The sequence below is a fragment of the Amblyomma americanum genome, chromosome 5 (genome assembly GCF_052857255.1).
Source record: "Amblyomma americanum isolate KBUSLIRL-KWMA chromosome 5, ASM5285725v1, whole genome shotgun sequence".
Lineage (NCBI taxonomy): Eukaryota > Metazoa > Arthropoda > Arachnida > Ixodida > Ixodidae > Amblyomma > Amblyomma americanum.
In genome coordinates this window covers 209,103,962-209,113,332 of record NC_135501.1, presented here as the reverse complement: position 1 = coordinate 209,113,332, position 9,371 = coordinate 209,103,962, and positions in this window count along the sequence as shown.

Below are 9,371 nucleotides of genomic sequence, written 5' to 3'. Positions count from 1 at the left end.
TTGCTGGAGCTTGCAAGAGAGTTGGGTCTGGATGTCTCAGACAAACTCAGAAAACCAGAACTGCTAAGAGCTATTCTTGAGTTGGAGGCTGAGGATGACGAGCTGTCGGAATGCCTTGAGACCATTGAGGAGAGGGAGCAAAAAGAGAAAAACGAGCGCGAACGTAAAGAACAAAAAGAGAAAGAGGAGCGCGAACGTAAAGAGCAAAAAGATAAAGAGAAAGAAGAGCGCGACCGTCAACACGCTTTGGAAATGAAGCGTCTCGAGGTAGAGATGGAACGCGCTCGTAATGGAAGTCAGGCACACGGTGCAGGAGAACGGGTATCGTTCAAAATGACTGACCTGATGCGGCCGTTTAAGCTTGGAGAGGACATTGGTTTGTTCCTGGTTAACTTTGAGCGAACGTGCGAGAAGCAGGGGTTCTCTCGGGAAACGTGGCCACAGCGCTTGCTCACTTTGTTACCCGGCGAGGCGGCCGACGTAGTCGCTCGCTTGAAGAGAGAGGAGGCAGAGGATTTCGACCAAGTGAAATCGAGTCTGCTAAAAAAGTACAGGCTGTCAGCGGAGGCGTTCCGTCGGAAGTTTCGGGAAAATGAAAAAGGCAGAAATGAGTCATATACAGAGTTTGCCTACAGGCTTATGTCAAACATGCAGGAGTGGCTCAAAGAAGAGAAAGCGTTTGGTGACCACGAGAAAATTCTGCAGTGTTTCGGGCTGGAACAGTTTTATAGTCGGTTACCTGAGAACGTGCGGTACTGGGTCTTGGATAGGCCAGACGTTAGTACAGTGGCTAAAGCCGCCGAGCTAGCCGAGGAGTTTGTGACGCGTCGGGCTCGCGGAGCTAAGGACGGTCAAAAGGGTGAATTTGGCTCCAAGTCTGAGAGGCCGAAGTTCACACCCATGAGAGCAAGGGGGGACACGCGTAGTGCGGATGCGAGTGAAAGCAGTCCGACCGAACGTAAGGAGACGGCGGCAGCCGAAGCCGAACGCAGAAAGCGGTTCGAGGCGAGGCAAGCGCGCGTGTGTTATACGTGCCAGAAGCCGGGTCACTTTTCGGCGCAGTGTCCAGAAACAAAAAGAGAAGTCGTGTGTTTGTCATTATGTAGCACTGACGAGAACATGAAGCTTCTCGAGCCTTACATGCGAGACTTCCTCGTGAACGGGAAAGAGTACCGAGTGCTTCGTGATTCCGCAGCTACAATGGATGTAGTTCACCCCTCTTACGTAGAACCCGATATGTTCACGGGCGAGTGCGCATGGATCAAGCAAGCCGTGGAAGCTCATAGCGTGTGTCTGCCCGTAGCAAAAGTGCTCATTGAAGGACCTTTCGGAGCAATTGAGACGGAGGCAGCAGTGTCATCTATGCTGCCCCCCCAGTACCCGTACCTATTTTCGAACCGGTCCGATCACCTCCTGCGCGAGAAGGGTCTTTTGTTTGGTGAGGCTAGCGTTCAGGCCTTAACCAGATCGAGATTTCGGGAGCTCGCTGCAAAGGCGGTAGTTGCGGGGCCGACGTTGTCGAACAATGAGAAAGGGTCGGAGGCGCAGCAAGCTGATACTCAGAGCACGTCCGAACTGAATAAAATTGAGCCTGTAGCGCTGAAGGCACCAGGTACTGGAGAGGAAACGCCCGACACGGGAAAGTTAGAAGAGCTATCTGCAGATTTGCTCATCGCGCCTACGTCCGATGGACTTAATAGGTTGCTAAAAGTCAGCCGGTCGGCTTTGATAGCCGAGCAAAAAAAGGATGGCAGCCTAGAAAACATGCGCTGCAATGTCAAGGAAGGTATCGCCAAGAAAAATGTTCGTTTTGTGGAAAGAGGTGGGGTCTTGTACCGGAAGTATCTAGACCGCAGGGGAGTCGAGTTCGATCAGCTGATCGTGCCTCAGTGCTACCGTCAGGATCTGTTGCGCTTGTCGCATGGCGGTTCGTGGTCCGGACACCTAGGAGTTAAGAAGACTAAGGACCGTCTCTTGCAAGAGTACTATTGGCCAGGGTGTTTTCGTGACGTAGAACACTTTGTGAGGACATGTGACACCTGTCAGCGGGTTGGCAAACCAGGGGACAAATCGAGGGCGCCGTTGAAGTTGGTACCCATCATTACGGAGCCTTTTAGACGGCTCGTTATTGATACAGTGGGACCTCTGCCGGTAACAGCCACGGGGTACAGACACATTTTGACTGTGATCTGCCCAGCGACAAAGTTCCCTGAAGCAGTGCCTCTTAAAGAACTCAGCTCAGTTGAGATAGTCAATGCACTACTGTCCATATTTGCGCGAGTTGGTTTTCCTGCGGAAATCCAGTCAGATCAGGGCACAGTGTTTACCAGCGCTTTGACGACAGCCTTTCTCGAAAGGTGTGGGGTAAAGCTGTTACACAGCTCAGTGTACCACCCACAGTCGAATTCCGTTGAGAAGCTCCACTCCGTCATGAAGCGCGTGTTGAGAGCATTGTGTTTTGAGCAACAAAGTGATTGGGAGCTGTGTCTGCCTGGGGTGATGTTTGCATTAAGGACCGCGCCGCATGCGGCTACGGGGTTTTCGCCAGCTGAGCTGGTGTACGGTCGCTCGCTGCGGTCTCCGCTTCGCATGCTTCGAGACTCGTGGGAAGGCAGGGGCGACGACCCAGTCGTGGTCGAGTACGTGCTTAGTCTCCTCGAACGCTTAAGAAGGGCACAGGAGTTGTCAGGTGAAGCAATGGCAAAGGCCCAGCAGAGGGCCAAGGTTTATTATGATCGGACAGCCAGGGCCCGTCGTTTTGAGGTGGGCGATGAGGTGATGATATTGCGCACATCGCTAAAAAACAAACTCGACGTGCAGTGGGAGGGCCCAGCACGGATTGTTCAACAACTGTCGGATGTTAACTACGTGGTGAGTCTGCCAGGAAAGCGGAAAGCACAGCAAGTTTACCACTGTAATCTCCTCAAACCCTATAGACAACGGGAAGCAGTGGTGTGTATGATGGTAAACGTTCCCGAAGAGCTTCCGGTCGAGCTTCCGGGACTAGGCTCAGTGACGAACAGGGAAGACACTGATCAGGTCATTAGTGACTTAATCATTAAAGCACCGCTGTCAGCTGAGCAGAGAACCGAACTACACCAACTCTTACAAGAGTTTCAAGGTCAGTTCTCTGAGAGGCCTGGTAGGACTTCTGTCCTTACGCATGATATAGAACTTACCTCCCCAGAGCCAGTACGATCCAAGGCGTACCGGGTGTCACCCCGCCAGCGCGATATTATGGAGGCTGAGGTAAAGAAAATGCTACAGCTCGGTGTTATTGAGGCGGGTGAGAGTGATTATACCTCCCCTTTGATTTTAGTTGAGGTACCGGGCAAGGAACCTCGTCCTTGCGTCGACTACCGCAGGCTTAATTCTATCACTAAGGATCAAATTTATCCGATCCCTAACATCGAGGAGCGCCTTGAGAAAGTTAGTAGCGCTCAGTTTATTTCCACCCTAGATCTTGTCAGGGGTTATTGGCAGGTTCCACTTACAGAGGAGGCTAGTAGGTATGCGGCGTTCATTTCACCAATGGGAACATTCCGTCCTAAAGTTTTGAGTTTTGGTTTGAAGAACGCGCCATACTGCTTTTCAAGCCTCATGGACAAAGTGTTGCGGGGACAGGAAGAATTTGCTTTACCGTATTTAGACGACGTAGCGATATTCTCCGCATCCTGGTCTGAGCATATGGCACACTTGCGGGCAGTGCTAACCCGCCTGCGCGAAGCGGGCTTGACAGTCAAGGCTCCCAAGTGCCAATTAGCACAGGCCGAGGTTGTCTACCTCGGTCACGTGATTGGACAGGGTCGTCGCCGCCCCTCTGAAATAAAGGTGGCCGCTGTGCGAGACTTCCCGCAACCGCGCACGAAGACCGATATTCGGTCGTTCTTGGGTGTCGCCGGCTACTATCAGAGGTACATCCCCAGGTACTCCGATATCGCGGCTCCCCTGACGGATGCTCTAAGAAAAACAGAGCCCCAAACAGTCGTCTGGAGCGAGACAAAGGAGAGAGCTTTTAGCGCCCTAAAGAGCGTCCTAACAAGCCAGCCTGTGCTACGATCGCCAGACTATACCAAAGGGTTCGTTGTTCAGTGCGATGCTAGTGAGCGAGGCATGGGCGTTGTACTGTGCCAAAGGGACAATGGAGAAGTGGAACACCCCGTCCTGTATGCTAGTCGTAAGCTGACCTGTCGTGAGCAGGCGTACAGCGCCACCGAGAAAGAGTGTGCGTGTCTCGTGTGGGCCGTTCAGAAATTGTCATGCTACCTAGCCGGCTCGAGGTTTATCATTGAGACGGATCACTGCCCTCTCCAATGGCTGCAGACCATATCTCCCAAAAATGGCCGCCTCCTGCGCTGGAGCCTCGCTTTGCAACAATATTCCTTTGAGGTGCGTTACAAAAAGGGGAGTCTCAACGGTAACGCCGATGGCTTAAGTCGAAGCCCCTAACGTAGGAATCCGCCTCAAAGTTGTTGGTTACTGATGTTTTCTTCCTGAGGCAGGATTTTTAACATATTGCTTTTGTTTAGTGTTTCAAAGTGATTATGTGCTTTCTAGTGCAATTTTCCAATTTGTGGACGCGTTCTGAGTGCTGCTTGACTACTGTAAGGAACTAGGCAGTAGTATAAAAGGGGAAAGAGCCTGGCAGAGCTTAGTGAGGGTTGTCTCGTGCTTGCTGACTGAGCGGTTGCGTTTCGGCGTAGTTCTAACGCTTGCTGGGAACGAGCACAAAAATGGCAACTCTCCCGAAGTGACTTTGCAGTGTCCTATGTGATCCTGAACCCGAGAACGAGGCCTTCTCTGTGCGCTGCGCTCAAGCAACGTCGAGGGACGATCGGTTTCGATTACGAGCATCATCGAGCGACATCCCTCTGGACAGCGGATGCAGTCCCCTGACCATCGGGATCTCCTTCTCCCGGCGGGGCGGTCTGTTACGTCTCGCCTTCGACGCGCGGTATAGCCGGCGCGGATGCAACGGACGCCGCGGCTTCGTTCATCGCGGCCGCAACGCCTCCCGCCAAGCGCGTCCAGGCAGGTTTCAGTGCCACGTGTCGTCGTGCGTGCGTGTGTGTGTGTGTGCATGTTTTGCCCACGCTTGTCAAAGCGCGGCAGCCGGGGAGAGGAGCTCCCCACTGGGAGGCGAGGAGGTCTGACCGGCGCCGGCCTGGCGGACGCGCCCATCACGTCTGGACATGTTGAAGCGACGCCGTATCGGGCGCCTCTTCCCAAGCCGTTCCCTCTTGCCCTCGACTCCGAGGGTATAAAAAAAAGACAGCTGCGCCGAACACGAGAGAGACTTCGATTCCTTCCTCCGAGTAACGTGGTCGCCCTGACCGGCTGCTCTTTTGAGATGCCAGAATAAACAAGTTGTTCTGTTGCCAGTCGAGTCATCCTTTGCCGGGACCTTCGGATGTTTCCAGCTTTGCCCCAGGCCGCCAGGCCAACGCTACCCTTGGGGCTTGCAACCCTTTTGCAACAGGCCAGGGCGGGCGTCGACTACCAAACTCTTTATTAAGCCAAGAGAGCACATACTTGTAAGCAAAACCCCATGCGCAAAATAATGCATACCGTTCTACAATGTAGGCTAGGGGAAAGTGCATGCTGTGAAATGTAGTTCGCTGCAATTTTCCTTCCCTGCGTCTACGCTTCCATCTTCGCCGCTTCATGGAGCTGTCGTGAGCACTAATCGATTTCCAGCGATTAGCTAGAATTACCAGAGAGACGCCTACTGCTGCTTCCCCGATATGTGCGAACGTTAATGCATTCGACGGAGACAGACCTGACCACCCAAATGGGCAGCATCCCCTAAAAAGGTACAGTCCTTGTCAAAAATGTACAGCCCAAGGGGCTTGCTTCCAAGCCGTGTAGCGGGGATCTTTAGCCCATTTGACAGTCTTAGGCTTGGGATGGTTGCGGACTTGGGTTTCTACCGCCTTCGTGAGATCAGGGTCCGTGAATACGCGAGAGGAGCCGCGCTGCAGGACTCAGAACCAGACTTCTTGGACTGTATACTTTTGATAAAGACTGTACGCATCCAAATGATACGCTTTGTCTCATGGGCGCAAGGAGGTGCCCTCTGGCCAGTTTCAGTATCAGGTGTTGTGTGGAACATAAATTAATACGACTTAGAATGTTGTCCGAGATGCAGCTCGGAATTTCCACCCGCGTCGAGTGATATAAGGGGCACTTACCCCATTTATTGTGACGTCAGCAAACCCAGTGGTCGTTCACAGGAGCAACCAGTGCTTGCCAGGCGGCGCCGACGTCATCAGTATTGTGGAAGACCAGGTTGACCGGTCGACCGTGACGTCGTGGCGCACTTCAGGATTGGCCTCTACCGAGACCGAAACTGCCGGTACAAAATCGCTTGTATTTAATTACTAACACTGCGTATTGGCGTTTTGAGCTCATATTCATAATTACTAGGCTCGTACGTCTCTTTCAAGTAAAGAAAGGCGAATACCTAAAGACTTTGTGTCTGTACCCCTTAACTATCCACCAACTATGCTTAGCTACGCAGCTTTTTTGGCGATTTTCACTAAATTGACGCCACGCTTAGGCGGCGAGGCGAACTACATTCTTAAGAAGGACCGGCGCGTGCTCACATCTGGATGCTCCCTCTGACATTCGACGCACGACACTAATATCGAAAAACGTCGCTCCTATTGGCCGCCGTTAATGAGAAACATACCATTCCGCCCTCTTCTCTGCGATCAAGGACAAGACCCGGATGAAATCGGCCACATGTTGTCGGAAGGCTGCAGTTCAATCCTTCGGAGGCTTCCCACACTTGGCCGAGTCATCGATTGGTGAGCTTTCCACGGTCGCACAATTGCACTGGCAGTCGATTGAGAGCCCAAGTGATTACCCGACACCGCGTTGCTAGAATTCCGGATGTTTTTCCGCCTGGCAAAAGTATTCAGGCGCATCCGCTCAAGCTACGGGCATTCGTCTCGCAAATAGCCGGCGGCAACTCCGCCGTTGCTCTAATGTCCCCTGGGTCCCCCTCAAGCTGAACCTCAGAATCGGGGCAGCGCTGGCAGTTCAAACTTTAAGGAAGGTCAGCGCTGGCATATCCAGTAGCCTGTGGTAGGTCTTATCGTGAATCGAAAGGAAAAAAAATGTGGTAGGGGTCTAACGTAGTTAAACCAAGTACACGTGCGAAAGCATGGGACACTTAAGCTCCGCCTTAAAACTTCAGTGGGTTAATGCCCATATATGCAGGATTGGCCATTCTCTACTTAACATTCATAGATGGCGGCGAGTGCTCGAACCACTACCAACGCAGTTAAGCGATGCGCCACTGCACTGTCAGGAGACTGTTTGTATCACAAGCACAGGTGGGGCTTGTGAGACCTGCAGGTTGCTCAATTCCCGAACAACCTCTCTCGTCCAAATATCAATTTAACTGCCACCTGCTACGGCGGTCAGTGTGCTCACAATCCGGTGGGCAGGTTGTGATGACATCACAAGGGCAGACGCACAAGGCAAGACAAGATTCTTTCTCGGGGTTGGTACGTCTGGAATAGTGCTTTCGCGCCAAAAGCGTACATGCATGTGTTATACATAGAAAACAAGGGCGTGTCCCACTCACGGTCGTATAGGTTACGAGGAAAGGCGCAGTAGCTGTTGCACTTCCATGAACGGTAGGACTGCGCGAATCAGACGGGACAGGAACGGAAGCGACGCCACACTTACAGTTGTTTACTCACGAGTGTGAGCACACGCTGTATAAGCGCGGGACTGCCTTTGTCGTTCGCACAGGTGCTGATAGCACACAGTGATGGTATTTTTCTTTTCTTGGGTAAACGAAAACACAGAAAAACAAAATCGCATCATTGCGGGAGGCCAGATTAAACAAGCGGGAAATCATACAGCACGTCGCTATAGGAGTTTCATGCCAAATAAAATAATGAGAAAAAAAACAATAGAATTTATCAACACAATTAAAGGCGAGGGGGAAAATATAACGCGTATAAAATAGAACGCAGATGTTGCGTTAGTCAGACTGGCAGACGTTTCAATGAACGGCTACGTGAACATAATCTGGTAGTAAAGAGCAGCTCCGGAGGTTTGGTTTAAAGGGTTTAACGTTTCAAAGCGACTCAGGCTATGAGGGACGCCGTAGTGGGAAGCTCCAGATAATATTGCAACCTGGGGATCTTTAACGTGCACTGACATCGCAAAGCACACGGGTGCCTTTTGCGTTTCGCCTTGATCGAAACGCGGCCGCCGCGGCCCGGTTCGAACCCGACTGCTCCAGCTCATCAGCCGAGCACCAAAAACGCTAATCAACCACAACGGATAAGAAACAAAGTGCCCAACCGCAGAAAGGAAGGAAAGAAGCCCCGTGCAATACCGGCTTCCTTCGTTATTTACAAAGATCGAGTACATTTCATCTGCGCCCATCGCAAGCCGCAAGTTGGCAGCAAGCAGAATTGACATCTGAGCTAGGGCCGCTGCCTTAATGTGCGCTTGCAAGAGCATTTTTTGTCATTGAATAAGTCGCCTTCATCTAATCTCGCTAAGCACTGTTCGAAATGCAGCGGCTGTAAGCCTTTGCTTGATTAAACCAAAATCTTGTTTCGACACCCTTATCAGCTAACCAGAGAGGTTTCAGAAGCCTATCACATCCGTAAGAATCAGCACACGTGTGTTGCCGACCCTATGCTGGTTTTGCATGAAAGAGAGTTTTCTTATCTCGACGCACCTGCATGAGCAATTTTCCTGTTACGCCTGCGCGATGGCTTTTGTTTCGTTTGTGATTGTTCTTCCTTTTGTGTGTTTCTCTAATAAACGCCCAGTTGCGAGTAAGCGCTTGTGTTTGTTTGGTGTCCCTTGTCTGTTGTCCTAAGTGCGCTTTATATAATTTTTGAAAAAGTTGGCAGCAACATGAATCGCCGGCTGGCGGCCTTGCATCCGTGGCATATCCAACTGTCGATGCAGTGTTCGCCTACGCTACTCGGCCTGCAACGAAATGGGCCCTCTCTCGACGCTTCGTGGCCCGTAGACGCCGGCCGCAGAGTAAACACTTGGACCAGGCCGCCTCCCGTCTCTGCTGCAGTGTTTACAGCGCAGGGCTCCCCGAATCGCCACTGAGCACGGAAGAGCGAGCAGCCTCTGGGCAAGCAGGGTCTTCTGCGGCAGTGCACGTGGTGTGATCCGCTCTGCACCAGGCCACCGCGATGCTTTGAGATATGACAGCCGGCTCGTAAGTTCAGCGACCTCCCTGACCCTCCTTGAAGGTTTCAACATTCTAGCATCAGGCGTCGGTTTCTTTAAAAGCGGACTCCGGTGGGGATTTCTCTCCTGTCAAGGATACCGCAAGTACGCCGAAGGGAAACATGGTTGATTACATCAAGTCGGATGCA